The sequence below is a fragment of the Pipistrellus hanaki genome, assembly GCF_964339955.1.
Source record: "Pipistrellus hanaki genome assembly, chromosome: 12".
In the NCBI taxonomy this organism is placed as follows: Eukaryota; Metazoa; Chordata; class Mammalia; order Chiroptera; family Vespertilionidae; genus Pipistrellus; species Pipistrellus hanaki.
Window position 1 is genome coordinate 17,002,666 of NC_140514.1, and position 16,585 is coordinate 17,019,250.

Genomic DNA, 16,585 nt, shown 5'->3' on the forward strand with positions numbered 1-16,585 from the left:
GATTAAAAAAATAAATTAAAAAAGCCAGCCCAGCCCTGAGCTGTTCAAGCAGGTTCTTGTGTGAGGAACGAGGTTCCCACAGCTAGCTCTTCTGCCATCCTTGTGAATCAGGTCGTGATCCACAGAGATGCTAGGACTCCACCTATCTCACTGATGTTCGATCAGCAAGGAGGAGAAATGGGGGGGAAATACGTATTCTTTCTTCCCAGAGGTCGCTCACATTATTTCTACTCACACTTCATGGGGAGAATCTATTCTGATGGACACACGTAGCTATGAAGGCGAAGAGGGAGTGTTTTGAACTGAGATACTAAAGAAAAGGGGAGGATGGAAACTGGGTGGCAATTAGCAGTGACTAATAGTATCAAGATCAGGCCTTACGCTGCTGCTTGTACTCCTTCAGGACAAAGAACAGCATTATGCATAAAGAGGATTCGCTTAAGAAAAATTGTATGTAAGGATAAGAGGAAAAAAGAGCAAGCTTAGCTGGGAATAAGCATAGATTTGCTTAGATTAATGGACAGGGACCCTGACAGAAGTGACGTAGGCGATTAAGCCTCTGGTTCCCCTGCTGCTTGTTGTTATCAATGGCATTTTATTTTTTATAGACCCTCTAGAGAAATCAGGAAGCCTTCCCAAAACACGGTGTGATGTCTACTGGTGGAGGCAGGCCATGAGGTGAGTGGAAATTGCAAAGAACTCGTTTCTGATAAGAACCCAGACAAACTGAGAGCTTAGTTCAAACCGGGGCACTTGTACTTAGTTTAAACCAGTACTTGTACTTTCTTCTTGAAGTGTAAGCATTCTAAATGGCTTTGAAGAATTTTGTAACCCTTCTTTGTTTAAAAACAAATAAGTAAATATATTATACAATTCCATGATTAGTTAGCAGTCAGAACTAATAGCCACCTTATAAACTCGCTATGTTACCTCAGAGTTTTATTGCATATATGAATGCTTACTCAGAGTATCGAGATAACAACGAACTATGTTTTAATTGAGTTTTATTTTGGATGTTTTTGTGGATTGCAAAAAAAAATACAAACCCTGTAAAAAAAACATAATTTACATTCAATGAATATTTACTGAGTCCCTACTTTATGCTAGGCTTTGTGACATATCAGCCATGTGGGATAGATGAGCATGATCCTCATTTTACAGTGGACGAAATGTAGGTTTTTAAAGGTTAAGTAAGGTTCCCAGGATCACAAAAATGAGTAACAAGCTAGGTGTCTCATGCACTTAAGAAAAAAGTACCAGCTGAAACTGGTTTGGCTCAGTGGATAGAGCGTCGGCCTGCGGACTGAAGGGTTCCAGGTTCGATTCTGGTCAAGGGCATGTACCTTGGTTGCGGGCACATCCCCGGTGGGAGGTGTGCAGGAGGCTGCTGATCGATGATTCTCTCTCATCGATGTTTCTAACTCTCTATCCCTCTCTCTTCCTCTCTATAAAAAAAAATCAATAAAATTTAAAAGAAAAAAGTACCATAGTTTAAATAATTATTTTTAAGTTTCAAAACTAAAATGTACACATTGTAAAATAAATAAGCTAAACTAAGACAGAAGAGTATAAGTAAACCTTGAAAGCCCATCCCACCCGTCTGCATCCCTCTTTCCAAGCATAAGCACTTAGTAGTTTGGCATGAATTCTTCCGTATCTTTCCTTTGTCCAATATGCTCATTACAGTATCACACTTCCTATCCACTTAAAGATTTAATAAATAGAGGAGGTTGAATTTACTATGTACTTAACAGTATAAACACCTATTTTTAAAATAATAACTGAATTGTTCATTTAGCTAACTTTGGGCATCCAACTCTAGAGACTGAAAGAAGGACAGAACTCACTCTATTTTTCCTAGGGATTCAACCCTGGTGCAGGGTTCTTGATGTTGAGAGAGTGCATATGGACTCCTCTGAGAGTATGATGCAAGCTCTGAACCTTCTCCCTAGAAGAAAATAAACCTACATAAAATTTTGCCTATAATTCAGGAACCCTGAGGCAATATGGACCCCTGCCTTGTATGAGTAGATTGTTAAATTAATCGTTTATCATAAATACTAAATAGAAATGTGAATAAGATACGATAGCAGCAGAGAAAAGCAAGGGTTTTACTGAGACATGTCAAAAAAGACAGGGAAGGGTGATTCGTGCACAGAATCTTGAAGGACACAAGAAGTTTGACAGCAAGCTCAGGGGAGGGGAAGGGTGTCCGCTGAGGAACTACACTCATAAAGCCCAGACGCTAGAAAGGACAGGGATCCACAGAACGTTCTTTGTGGCAGGGGCCTAGTGTGTATGAGAGGACTGAAGACAAGTTTGCAGAACTGAATAGAGGCCAGATCGTGGAGGCAGAGGTCTGTTGTGTTAAGATAGTGGTCGGCAAGCCGAGGCTCGCACCAAGGTTTACTGATCTGCTAATGAGTTTGCTGACCACTGTGCTAGGATGTTTGAACTTTAAGAGTCACTAAAGAATTCTGATCTAGATTTTCATAGGTAGGTAGGTAAGAATTCTAAAATTAATGGAAGACTAACTAAATGATAATGGAAATGATACTATGGATGATAGAATAAGAAATAAAACAAAGATAAGACCACTTAATTCAGATTTGTTGGAGAATCATTGATAAAATATGTTGTTAAAAAGCTACGTTGTTAAAAATCAGATGGACTCTATTGTAAGGTCATTGCTTTTACAAGGGAGATTGGGAGAATAAAGCTCTGAAACTGTCTTTGCAAGATAAAGCTAACTCAGGTGCACACCCGTTGCCCCATGCAGTGTGCCATGCCCAATCAGGCCGGTGTCAGTCACCTGGGGTGTATCACTCACTTCTGATCTGCACACCCATGCCCTCTGCTGCCCTCCAGTATCTCCTGATGGATTGTGTGATTTCCCAGTGACTATTCTTCCTAAAGAGCAGGAAGGAGTAAGAGGGAGAAATGGGTTAGGTTCTCAATATTTCTACACTGAGCAGGTATTGCTTTTATAATTATTTGTGTAAATTAGGTTTTAAAATAATGTAGTTTCAAGTAAGGCATACAAATAATGTCATAGCTGGTTCATTTTTACTTGGCCGTTACTTTGCCTAATATACCTAACTAAAAATCCAGTATTAGTCTCACCCACTTCTTCGCAGTAGCTTCACAACTGAGGCAAGACTAAAAAGTCTCAAGGATATTTTACTTGATAATATTTATTATTCACTTAAAAATTGTACATATCAAATACTATAAAGGCTTTGAAGGCTGAGCGTGTACATACAGTGTACATGCACTTTTGTATGATGTATCATAAAAAAATGAATACAAAGAAGCATTCGGTCTTTGCCAAAGGGTAGTAGTGCTCCAGGTTTCTCAGTCTATGTTTAGATAGTGAATTTTTATTAAAACAAAATTTAAAATTTAGGGGCAATAGCATTACTTTTTCCTGTTTGCCTTTTTCTAGCTCATTAAAAAATGTTAATTAATATGAATAAAGTTCTATATTGTCTTCTTTATTCTCCAAATGTATTAAAGCATAATTGACATATAAAGTTGTAAGATATTTAAAGCATGCAATGTGATGATTTGATATACATTGTGAAAGGACTCTCCCCCATCAAGTTAATTAATGCATCCATTATCTCACAAATTTACTTCTATTTTTGAGGGGTGAGAACATTTAAGTTCTTCTTAAGAGAGTAGAACTTTCAATTTCAATTATACAATGTAGTCTTATCAACTATAGTCACTATGTTATATATTAAATCCATAGACCTTAGTCATCTTACAACTAATAGTGTGTACCCTTTTACTATACAGCCTCTACCTATTGTGTGTGTGTGTGTATATATATATATATATATATATATATATATATATATATATATATATAAATTGATTTTGTACAGAGAGGAAGGGAGAGAGATAGAGAGTTAGAAACGTCGATGAGAGAGTCATCGATCAGCTGCCTCTTGCACACCCCCTACTGGGGATATGCCCGCAACCAAGGTACATGCCCTTGACCGGAATTGAACCCGGGACCCTTCAGTCCCCAAGCCGACGCTCTATCCATTGAGCCAAATCGGTCTCGGCTCCCTATTGTTTTAAGGAAAGAAATTATTAACCTAAACAATCTTTGGAATTTGATTAAACTCAAACTTGTGTTAAGTGTCCACTGCACAACGTTCTCAAAGTTTCCATGCCTCTAATTCCAGGAAGGAGAGATACCAATGTGTGTGGTTGAGAATGCAGTAGGAAAGGGATGACTGATGATGACATGGGGGATAGGAAAGGCTTCATAGAGAAGGAGGTGCCCGAACTGAGCCTTGAAGGGTGAGGCATATTTCATGAGGCAAGGAAAGACATCTGAGGCCCAGAGGATGGGAGGAACAAACGTAGAGAGGCAAGTGTTTGATGAGCTGCATGAACTGGGATCACCTACATGTCTGATATATGCTGGCTATTAGAGAGTTTTATTGGGGATACCATAAAACAGGGAAACAAATTAAGTAAGTTCAGCTAGTCCAACTGTTAGCTGTAACAAAATCATATCACCTAATTTAGAATTTCTAGGCCTTTGGGTAAACTACGTACACTGGGAGAATGCTGTGGTCTCACTGGTGAGAGAACACTGCTGACCACTGTCAGTGGTGCATAGGCCGGGGACTATTCTTCTGAGGTTATAGATTTGCAGGGTTTGTCTATGATTCCCGACTCCTGGAGTCTTTGTTCACTGGGAGGCAGTGAGAAATTAAGATTAATTCTGAAGACTGGGTTTTACTCTCTTCTCCTTTTTAGCAGTTCTGAAGTGCCAAAGGCAGATCCAAATTGGGCTCATCTGAACTGTGAAAAAAACTCTCCCAGGAGAGACAGCAGTAACCTGGTTTCCCCTCTCACCTACATAAGGCTTTGGTGACTAATGATCTATTTCACAAGATGCTACTAACTCAGCCTCGTGAGTCCTGCAGTTGCCTGTGCTGCAGCAGGAGGAGCTCTTCCTGAGGACTAGTTAGATTTTACCATGCTGCTGTGCCCTCTCTGCAAATGGGGGTTACCCTAGGGGTGCAGGGAGCTTTTTCTGGAGCTCAGGGCTTTTCTCCTTCACAAGTCTCTCGGGAGCCTCTCTTCCTTTCACTGTCTCCCCTCTCTCCCACTGAGCGCTGACCTAGTGAAAAGATAGGCACGTTTTGGGGGGGATATAGGTATTTACCTTGTATTGGGGCAACATTGTGCATGGAGTGTCTCGAGAAGCTTTTACTTCCCACTCGGATGAATCCAAGGAGAGAACCTACTTGAAAGGCTGAAATTAAAGCAAGTCAAACCAGAATAAGAAGAGAGATTGAGCACATCTTCCTGACCAGACCTATAGCTCACACAGCATTCAGACTCACAAATGAGGTTCAGACACATTTAGGCATGCACATCAATGCAACAAGTCGGAAGAGCCCCTGGAAGTATTATAATATGGTCTGAAATTCCTAATATGTTTTAATGTTTAAAATGAAGAATCATTAAATTTAAAACAATTATCTCTAGACATTGGATTTTGTGGATTTTTAAAAAATATATATTTTTTATTTATGTTAGGGAAGAAGGGAGAGGGAGAGACAGAAACAACGATGAGAGAGAACCATTGATTGATTTGCTGCCTCCTTCACACCCCCTACATCAAGCCCGTAACCTGGGCATGTGCCCTTGACCGGAATCGAACCTGGGACCCTTCAAGTCTACAGGCCTAGGCTCTATCCCTGAGCCAAACCAGCTAGGGCTGGTTTTTTTTTTTCCTGATTGATGTTGACACATAGCAGCTCAACCAAATTACTCTATCCTGACTGATATTATTAAGTGATAAAAAAAATTAATGTGCCAGTGGAGGGGAGGTAGGGGGAGCTTGGTTATTCCATATGTTTACATAAAGAACTTCGCCAGCTGCTGAGCCACGAACTGCCACGCTCTGTGCTTTGCCCTCTTCTTACTGGCTCTGGGCACTTAGGTTGTTGGCAATAGTGGCACATCAGTTACAATTAAATTTGGTGTAAAAAAAATTGATGTGCAATTAAATTCATTAGGAAATCCTGCTCTCTCTAGGTCTTCAAGCCTGGTGGTGGGCACAGGGATATATTTCTGCCAATGAAACTTGACCTGATACAATAAAATAGGATGGTGTTTTTCCCCCTAACAAAAATCACCCCCAGGCTATAAACTGTTTCTATATTTCCCACCCTTTTTTTATTTTCTTGTGTGAAGCATGTGTGGTAAAAACTGGGTTTCTTTTGCTGTCTATCAAATGAGAATTCAATTACTTCCACAAATACTTGTTGAACCCATGCCCAGAATGGTATTAGGAGCTGGGGATACAAAAATGAATAAAAGATCCCTCTGCTCCCGAGTGGCTCACAGTCTGGTGAGGGAACTAGCATTTAGGTGGTTAACTAAGGATGGGATTGGGATTGGGATTGGGATTGGGATTGGGATGGTGGCCTTATGACCCGGCTCAGTGGCAGGGCCAACCATTTTCTAGCAATGATCATATGTGAGAAAAGGTCAAGGAAGAGGCTGACCGAGGTCCATTTTCAAATTAAGAGTACTTATTGTGTACAGTGGTCACCAACCCTTCGGGCCTCACAGACCACCAGTGGTCTGTGGACCACTAGTTGGCGAGTGCTGCTCCATAGGTTTCCTTAAACCAGTGGTTGCCAACCTTTTGGACCTCACAGACCACCAATGGTCTGTGGACCACTGGTTGGCGACCGCTGGTAGGATGTCTCATGGCACAGACCTTATTTCATTTTTTAATTTATTGCCTTTGCCACTTTTAAATTGTTGTGTATTTAAGAGTGATTTGATTGTACATTTATTTGGAAGTGGGTATAAAAAGTTACATTATCATTGGAGTGTCTTTATTTTAAACAATTAGGTACATGCCCCATGTATTGTGAAATTTGTTATCTCCTTATCATTTCACTTCTAAGGGTCACACTGTGCTTTCTGTTTTCCTGAATTATGCTGGTTAAGGAATTATATTAATAAATTTATAAGTATCAAGCCATTTTTATATTCTAAAACTCTATTGATCATAGTATTATTTGTGTTTTCTGAGATTTTATTTAGAATATTTCTATATTTAGGCTATCTTAGAGTAGATTTGGTACCAGAACCTCATAGAGTGGATTCAGTACAATTTACATATACCCTATTCTGAGATATGGATTAAATAACAATACAGTCATTGTTATTGATAGAAACTTCCTATTTTATTATCCTGGGTTATTTCATATTTTGGGAGTAGATATTTGACACTTCCCTTTCTATATATTCTATAGTTATTCTAGTTAAATTCGTTTTTAAAACAGAATTCAGCAATTTGTGTTATTAAATTTTTTTCCTCATTTCATCCAACTTTAAAAAGTTATTGGCAGCCCTGGCCAATGTGGCTCAGCTGGTTGGAGCTCCTCCCGTACACTCCCGCTGGGAAGTATGCAGGAGGCAACTGATCGATGTTTCACTCATACATCGATGTTTCTCTCTCTTTTCCTCTCTCTTTCAAATAAATAAAAACATGTCCTCAGGTAAGGAATAAAAAATTATTAGCAATAACTTATGAGTAGAATTTTTTAAAATAAAATTTCATAGCCTATGAATTTGTGGTTATCTCTCTCTCTCTCTCTCTCTCTCTCTTTTTTTTTTGTATAATTTTGTGCTCTTTCTCTTCCTCTCAATCTCCCTCTCTCCTCAGACTTGCCAGAGTTTTTCTCATTTTTTCAATTCACTTAACTTGTTTTTTTCAAATAACTATCAGAACCAACAGAGGAATATATATATATATATATATATATATATATATATATATATATATATACACACACACACACACACACACACACACACACACACACTAGAAGCCTGGTGTGTGAAATCGTGCACCAGTGGGGCCAAAATTGACTCTCTGACATCCCCCGAGGGGTGCCAGATTGCGATAGTGCACAGGCCGGATCAAGGGACCCCACCAGTGCACGATTGGGACCAAGGAGGGATACGGAAGGTTGCCAGCTGGGAGGGATCACAGGAGGGCCCCAGGGTGTGTCTGGCCCATCTCCCTCAGTCCTGATCAGCCAGACCCCAGCAACAAGCTAATCTACCGGTCGGAACATCTGCCCCCTAGTGATCAGTGCATGTTATAATGACTTCCCCCTGGTGATCAGTAAATGTCATAGCAACTGGTCAACCAGTCAAATGTCTGCCCCCTGGTGGTTAGTGCACATCATAGTGAGCCGAGGAGCAGCCTTAGCATATCATTAGCATATTACGCTTTGATTGGTTGAATGGCTGACTGGAAGACTAGACACTTAGCATATTAGGCTTTTATTATATAGGATATTGATTTCAGAGAGGAAGGGAGAGGGAGAGATGGAAACACCAATGATGAGACAGAATCATTGACTGTCTCCTGCATACCTCCTACTGGGGATCAAGCCTGCAACCTGGCAATGTGCCCTTGGCTGGAATTGAACCCAGGATCCTATAATCCATAGGCTAATGCTCTAGCTAGGGCAGGAACTAATACATTTTTAATGACAATAAAAGTGGTTCCTTATATAATGGTGTTATGAAGTCCTATGACATGAAGCAATTTATTTAAATAAATAGAATAATTTTAAAAATGGTCTTACTTGTAGCTACTTCCTATGTAACTGGGTAAATAACTGTTCAAGCTACAGTTTCCTCCCATATAAAGTGAACGGTGACATGCCCTGCCCATTGGGCAGCACAGCTGCAGTGAATAGGTGAGGTAATGTATACAAGTGTACTTTGAAAACTAGAGCACAGGTATAAACAAGGTCAGGAGATATGCTTTTTCGTGAAATACATGTTGCTTTTGGTCTGTATAAAAACAATAACAACCCTTTTAATATATTTTTAAAACATTTTTTTTATACCATAAGGAGCTTATAGACTCTCCACTGTGAAAATATTTGCAGGATTTGTCCTGATGAATTGCTTTCGCTTCAGGGGAAAATATTTCCTCATTATCCTCCCCCCAACAGAAAAAGTTCTCATCCTGCTAAATTAGAAATGTGCACTAAAGGCCCATTCAATAAAGGACACTGAAATGGAAATTAACTCAAGTCTGCTTTCAATTAATTTCAATTCCCCGAAGTGCCAGACTTTCCTTTTCTGTCACAGCAGTAATTGGAAAGTAATAACGATCCTAAGCTCCCATGGTCTTGTGCGTGTGTGTGTGTGGGGGGGGGGGGGGGGGGGGATACATTCTAGGTCAGCATGGGGGAGGGTCGGGAAATTTTCCTATATTCTTTAGGTTTCTATTAACTTTATTACTTGAATTAATTATATAAAAATCTGGTTATAACTTCCTAGGTTAATGTTTCAACATCGCTATTTCTCTATTGCAATAATTTTAGAACCTTTTTTTAAAAAGCAGCAGAAACTTATTTTAAAAGGAAATCTTTCCCCAAAAGCTACAGAATGTGGAACAGACAAGAGCAGCAAGTCTCTGGTTGGGTGGAATGGAGAGGGAGGCCCAAACCCCTCTAGCTTGGTGACTTCTCTCTGCTCCCAAGGCAGGCTCAAAAAGAGTACAGACTGAAAACCATTGTTGCTTGTAATGATCGGCACCGCTTAGAGACCAACATGCTTTTTCTAAAAAATGTAACAGTATTTCCCAGATGTGTGTTTATAGAGGCTAGCACAGCTACTGTGGGGCTGGAAAGGGGGGCTGGGGAAGAAACTGGGGCCGTGTTAACTGATGGGAGAAATGTGGGAGCATCTGATGGTTATTTATGCAAGGGTAAGCAGTGACTGAAGGTCTATGAAGGGCACAGGAAAGAATTACTGGGCTCAGAGAGTGAGGGATTCCCATGAAAATAAAGAGCAGACTACAAGTAAGATCTCACAGGGGATTTCATCATGTAATAAGGCTCTTTTTTTTTTTTTTTTTTTAATTCTCCCTTTTAAAATGTACCTTTCAGTACATATTACTTATTAATATAATAATACTCTTCAAAAGTAATTCTCATCTGGAAACTTAGCCTAAGGAAACTATGTTTTAATATGAGGGGGAAAAAGGTATATATCTATTTTATATTCAAAACAGAAGATAAAACCAAAAAAGAAAACTGTCCTAATATTCAATAATAACGAAAGAAAAAAAAATGACAAATTTCTTCAAACCACTATTTTTCACTATCCTAATAAAAGGGCAATATGCAAATTATCCATCACTCAAGCACAATGATGGTGGTGCCCATAGCCACAAGATGGCAGCACCAAGCATTCCACCAGGCCACTCATGTTGCCTGCTCTCAGTGGCCGCCTCCTCTGGGACTGGGTGACTCTCAGCCCCACTGGAGTTCTATCCCAGCCACGGATGGGCCTCTTGACCATAGAGAGCGTCTGGGCCGCAGGCTTGGGGTGGCCAGGCCCCGCAGAGAGCTACTGGTGCATGGATTCGTACACAAGGCTACTAGTTTAAGTATAATAATTGTGCATCTATATGAAGCAAGCCAGGAGTGATTTAAAACACCAGTTCTGAAATCACAGATACCTGAGTTCAATTTTGGCTCCCTCTGCCTTATCTGTGATCCTGGGCATATTACTCCCTCGTTTTCCTAAGCCTCAGCATTGGCATCTACAAAATGAGGATAGAAATACATACTAAACTAAATACATATATGGAGTCAATTAAATGTGACGATATAAATAAAATAGAAGTGCAGCACTGGGCACATAGCAGCTCCTCAGTAAAGGTCAGTTCCCTCTCTATCATTCCCGGTATAGTGCACGCAGAGCTGATTTTGCTCTATTAACAGATTTGTAGACAAACTTAAGGAAATACATGGTTTCCTAGAAAAATATAAATCACAAAATTAAAAAAAGTTGAGATTAATTATCTTTGAAGAAATTGAAAAGAACTTAAAGATGAGTCTTCCTATTCTAAAGAGGCACCAGGACCAAATGTTTTCAGGGCTATGCTCTATTACCTTTTAAAAAATATATAGGTATTTTTTATTGTTGGTAATATTACAGATATCTTCAATCCCCCCTTTACCTCCCTCCTCCCAGCCTCTACCCATCCCCCCAGGTCTCCACTACCCTATTGCCCATGTCCATTGGATGTGTATATCCTATATAATAAAAGCCCAGTGACTGGAATGACTGCAGCCCCTCGCTCCAGCTGGCCCTGTCCCCCAGCAAGGACCCCCACCCTGACCTAGGGGCCCCCATCAGGGCAGGCCGGCCAGCCCCCACCTGTGCACTGAGCCTCTATCCTATATAATGAAAGGGTAATATGCAAATTGACCTAACAGCAGAATGACCAGAACTGCTTGATCAGTCACTATGAGGTGCACTGACCACCTCTGGGTTCCTTTTCCTGGCCGGCAGGCTCTGAATGTTCATGACAAATGGGGAACTGGGGGTGGGTGGCGGGGGATGTGGCACTAGGCCAAGGCCCCCGCCCCACCAGTTGCCCCACACACAGAGGGCAACCCGTGGTGGGGGCAGGGAAGGGGAACAGATGGGAATGGCCGACCTCTTGGTCCCTTCACCCAGCCATCAGGCTCCGATTGCCTGACGGTGAACAGGGAACCGGGGTGGGTGGCGGCGGGGGACAGGGCTGGCTGCAGGCAGCTAGGGAAGATGACCATGATCACAGGCCAGGCCTAGGGACCGCACCCATGCACAAATTTCGTGCGCCGGGCCTCTAGTAAGTATGTAAGTTCTTTGGTTTATCTCTTCTCGTCCCCCCAACCCCACATTGAGGTATATCAGTCTGTTCCATGCCTCCATGCTTCAGGTCTTATTTTGTTGGTCAATTCATTTTGTTTATTAGATTCCACAAATAAGTGAGATCATGTGATATTTGTCTTTCTGAGTTTGGCTTATTTCACTTAACATAATATTTTCAATGCTGTCCCAAAGGGTAAGAGATCCCTCTTTTATACAGCGGCATAGTATTCCCTAGTGTAAATGTCCCACACCTTTTTTTTTTTTTATCCACTCATCTACTGATGGGCATTTGGGCTGTTTCCAAATCTTAGCTATTGTAAATAATGCTGCTATGAACATAGGGGTGAATATATTCTTTCTGATCGGTGTTTTGGGGTTTGTGAGATCGCTGGGTCAAACGGAAGTTCCATTTTTAATTTTTGGATGAAACTCCATACTGTTTTCCATAGTGGCTGCACCAAACTGCATTCCCACCAGCAGTGACCTAGCGTTCCCTTTTCTCCACATCCTCACCATTTTGATGATAGCCATTCTGACAGGTATGAGGTAATATCTCATTGTTTTAATTTGCTTTTCTCTGATGATTAGTGACTGAGCATTTTTTCATGTGTGTCTTGGTCATTTGTATGTTGTTTTGGAGAAATGTCTATTCAGGTTGGAATTGGATTGTCTTCTTTTTGTTGAGTTGTATAAGTACTTTATATATTTTGGATATTAACTTGTTATCAGAAGTGTCATTGGCAAATATGTTCTCTCATTCAGTGCATTTTCTTTTCAATTTGATGGTGGTGTCTTTTGCTGTGTGAAAGCTCTTTATCTTAATGTAGTCCTATTTGTTTATTTTCTTCTTAGTGTCCTTTGCCCTAGGAGATGTATCCATAAACATATTGCTTTGTGAGATGTCTGAGATTTTACTGCCTCTGTTTTCCTCTAAGATTTTTATGGTTTCATACCTTACAGTAAGTCTTTTATCCACCTTGAGTTTATTCTTGTGCATGGTGTAAATTGATGGTCTAGTTTCATCTTCTTGCATGTGTCTGTCCAGTTTCCCTAACATTATTTGTTGAAGAGGCTATCTTTACTCCATTGTATGTTCTTGCTTCCTTTGTCAAATATTGACTAAAATGGTGTGGGTCAATTTCTGGGGTCTCTATTCTTATCTATTGGTCTATATGCCTGCCCTTGTGCCAGTACCAGGCTGTTTCGATTATAATGGCTTTCTAGTATAGTTCTATATCTAGTATTGTGATCCCTCCTTCTTCGTTGTTCTTTTTCAAGATTGCTGGAGCAATTTGGGGTCTTTCATGGCTCCATATAAATTTTTGGAGTACTTGTTCTAGTTCTTTGAAGTATGCCATTGGTATTTTAATAGGGATTGAATTGAATCTGTAGATTGCTTTGCATAGTATAGACATCTTAATGATGTTAATTCTTCCAATCCATGAACATGGTATATGCATCCATTTGTTTTTATCTTCTTCTATTTCTATTTTCAATGTCCTATAGTTTTCCAAGCACAGGTCTTTTACCTCCTTGGTTAAGTGTATTCCTAGGTATCTTATTTTGTTGTTGTTGTTGCAATGGTAAATGGAATTGCTTTTTTAGTTTCTCTTTCTGAGAGTTCATTATTGGTATATAGAAATGCCATCAATTTGTGGATGTTGATTTTATATCCTGCTATCTTGCCTAAGTCATTTATTAATTCTAGTAGTTTCCTGGTGGAGTCTTTAGGGTTCTCTCTCTAACTTATTTCTCCTTCTCTTTCTTGATTTCAGAGAAAGATAGAGAGAGAGAGAGAGAGAGAGAGAGAGAGAGAGAGAGAGAGAGAGGGGGGGGGGAGGGAGGGAGAGGAAGAGAGAGAGAGAGAGGAGAGAGAGAGAAATCAATGATGAAAGAGAATAATTGATTGGCTGCCTTCTGCATGCCCCCTATTGAGGACCAAGCCCCCAACCCTGGCATGTGCCCTTGATTGGAATTGAACCTGGAACTCTTCAGTCTGCAGGTTGATGCTCTATCTACTGAGCCAAATCGGCTAGGGCTTTAGCGTTTTCTATGTATAATATGTCATCTGTGAATAATGACAGTTTTACTTCCTCCTTTCCAATTTGGATGCCTTTCTCTCTTCATCTTGTCTGACGGCTGTGGCAAGGACTTCTAACACTCTGCTGAATATGAGTGGTGAAAGTGGACGTCCGTGTCTTGTTCCTGTTCTTAAGGAAAACACTTTTAGTTTTTTTCTGTATATGTTTGTACGTGATTATATGAAGATAAAGGAATGGAAGGACACCAGCAGATAGTTAACATTGATTGGGAATAGTGAGGAATACTCGTAACTCTGATCAAATGGCCACAAAAAAACAAATAAATAACATGAGTAATAATAATCTGATTTTTAAGAAAGTAAATTGCTTATGCTATAATGTAGGTGAAAAAGTAAAAGTAAAATTATAGGTGGGCTTAATCAACAATCATATAAAATATTCCAGGGAAAAAAAGACTAGCAGGCAGTACAACAAAATCATCATGACCGTTGTTTTAGAGGCATTATAGTTGTTTCATTCCTCTAGATTTTCCAAATTTTCTCTAATGCAGTTTTCCTCCCCTTTGTAATTAAATAAAATAAAAATTCTAATTCATTTTCTGTTAACTATATACTTTTTATTATGTTTTAAAATTAGTGTATACAGACCATCTATCTAATAATAGGAGACTATGCAAATTTGTCAGGACGCCATCACAATAATAACTGATCAGCAGGCTGTGCGCACAGCAGGCTTGGGTTGGTGGGGATTTGCAGTGTTGGGGAGGAGGCCTGTGGCGGGGGCCTCCTTGAGCATGCATCGGGGGTCCTGAGGTGCTCAGAGGCTCGCAGGTCTCCTCTGCGGCCCGGCCCAGGGGCAGGGCCACAGCAGGGGTCTCTGTGTGCCTGCGCTGAGGGTCCACAGGCCTCCGCCATGGCCCAGCCTGGGGGTCCACAGGCCTTCCTTGGCTCTGGCCTACCTCTTTGACACACTCCATTGAGGAGCCCTAAATGGGTAAGAGCCTACCTCTTTGGGGTGATGGATCGCGGGGCTGCTGCCCTGTGACAGGGCACAGGTCAGGCGGGGGACCCCGTCCCTTGCCCCGAGTGCATGAATTTCGTGTACCGTGCCACTAGTCTACATATAAAAGCCTAAGTGAACATTATGGCCTGATGCCTGGACAACTGGCTGGTAGAAATGATGCACACTGACTACCAGGGGGCAGAAGCTCAATGCAGAAGCTTCCCCCTGGTGGTCAGGGCGCTCCCATAGCCACAGCCAACCTCCCACAGCCAGCCAACCTCCCACGTCCCCTATCTCCGGCTGGCTGGCCCCCATCAGCCCCAATTGCCAGTCAGGCTGAGGGACCCCACCCATGCACAAATTCATGCACCAGGCTTCTAGTAATTATATATAAAGTGTCCCCCCAAAATGTAGATACACACTTTGAATAATTATAAAGGTAGTGTTTATTAAATAACATTTTTAAAATTGAACTATCAGTTCTTAAAGTATGTATACATTTTTTTGACACCCTGTGTGTGAGCTTGATGATGTCCTAACTCTGAAACTGTGCAGTTACATTTTATCTAATACTAGAGGCCTGGTGCACAAAATTTGTGCACTGGGGGTGGGGTTGGGGGGTCCCTCGGCCCGGCATGTGCCCTCTCACAGTCTGAGACCCTTCAGGGGATGTCTGCCTCCTGCTTAACCCCATTCTCCCCAAGGATCAGAGCCAAGCCGGCAGTCGGACATTCCTCTCGTAGACTGGGACCCCTCGCTCCTTAACGCCTGCCTGCATGCTACTCCTTACCACTAGGCTCGCTGCTCCTTAGTGCTGCTGTGGAGGCGGGAGAGGCTCCCACCACCACCACCGCTGGGCTCATGAGCCCTGCTTCTGGCTGATCGGTGCTCCCCCTGTGGGAGTGCACTGACCACCAGGGGGCAGCTCCTGTGTTGAGCATCTGCCCCCTGGTGGTCAGTGCACATCATAGCATCTGGTCATTCTGCCATAATGGTCACTCAGGAGCTTTTTATTATATAGTTATGAAGGCTTTTTATTATATAGTTATGAAGGCATTTTAGGTTTATTTTCAATTAGTTATAGATTAGATAACTAAATGTTCACGAAATACTTATCCATAAAAATATGGCTTTACATATTTCAAGTTTTTTTCAGTTTTGGATAGCATTAAAAATAAATTTTTATTGATTTCAGAGAGGAAGGGAGAGGGAGAGATAGAAACATCAATGATGAGAGGGAATCATTGATTGGCTGCCTCTTGCATGCCCCTTAATGGGAATCAAGCCTGCAACCTGAGCATGGAATTGAACCTGAAACCCTTCAGTCCGCAGGCTGATGCTCTATCCACTGATCTGAACCAGCTAGTGCTTGGGTACTATTCATATATTTTGATGGTTTCAATTAGGTTTCTTAGTTGCAAGTAACAGGAAACAACTCAAGCTGATTTTAGCAGCAAGGGAATTTGTTGGAAGGATATTTAGAATGGCTGGGAGACTGGTGAACCAAGTTTGGGATTAAGTGGCCAGCAATGATGCCCCAAATCATATAGGACAGTTATTCTGGTGAGGAAACCATCAAAAGCAGCAGCCTGAGTCACCTAAACTGTATCAGCAACTTTTTAGAAAATAAAAAAATATATCAAGTATATGTGCCTTAGGAAATCCGCAACTATCTGTGTCAATTGGAGTGACATATCCTAGATCATGTGTCCATCACTCCTTAGCTGCAAGGCAGGCTGGAAAAACCTGGACACTTTCAGCCTCTATAATGGGAGGCATCTGATCAAACTTCATGAACTTGCAGCTTCATGTCT

The 16,585-nt window shown here is 41.1% G+C and overlaps 1 protein-coding gene across 10 annotated transcripts in view; it reads left to right on the plus strand.

The window, feature by feature from the left end:
* Positions 1 to 16,585, plus strand: part of ARHGEF33 (Rho guanine nucleotide exchange factor 33) — a 62,205-nt gene that overhangs the window by 4,432 nt on the left and 41,188 nt on the right. For 9 of the 10 annotated variants that reach the window (XM_084901494.1, XM_084901487.1, XM_084901491.1 and 6 more), the window contains exon 2: positions 609 to 678. The exons of the other annotated variant lie outside the window; for it this stretch is intronic. The gene's annotated coding sequence lies outside the window, so the exon portion shown is untranslated. The remainder of the gene's footprint in view (positions 1 to 608; positions 679 to 16,585) is intronic. 10 annotated transcript variants of the gene reach the window in all.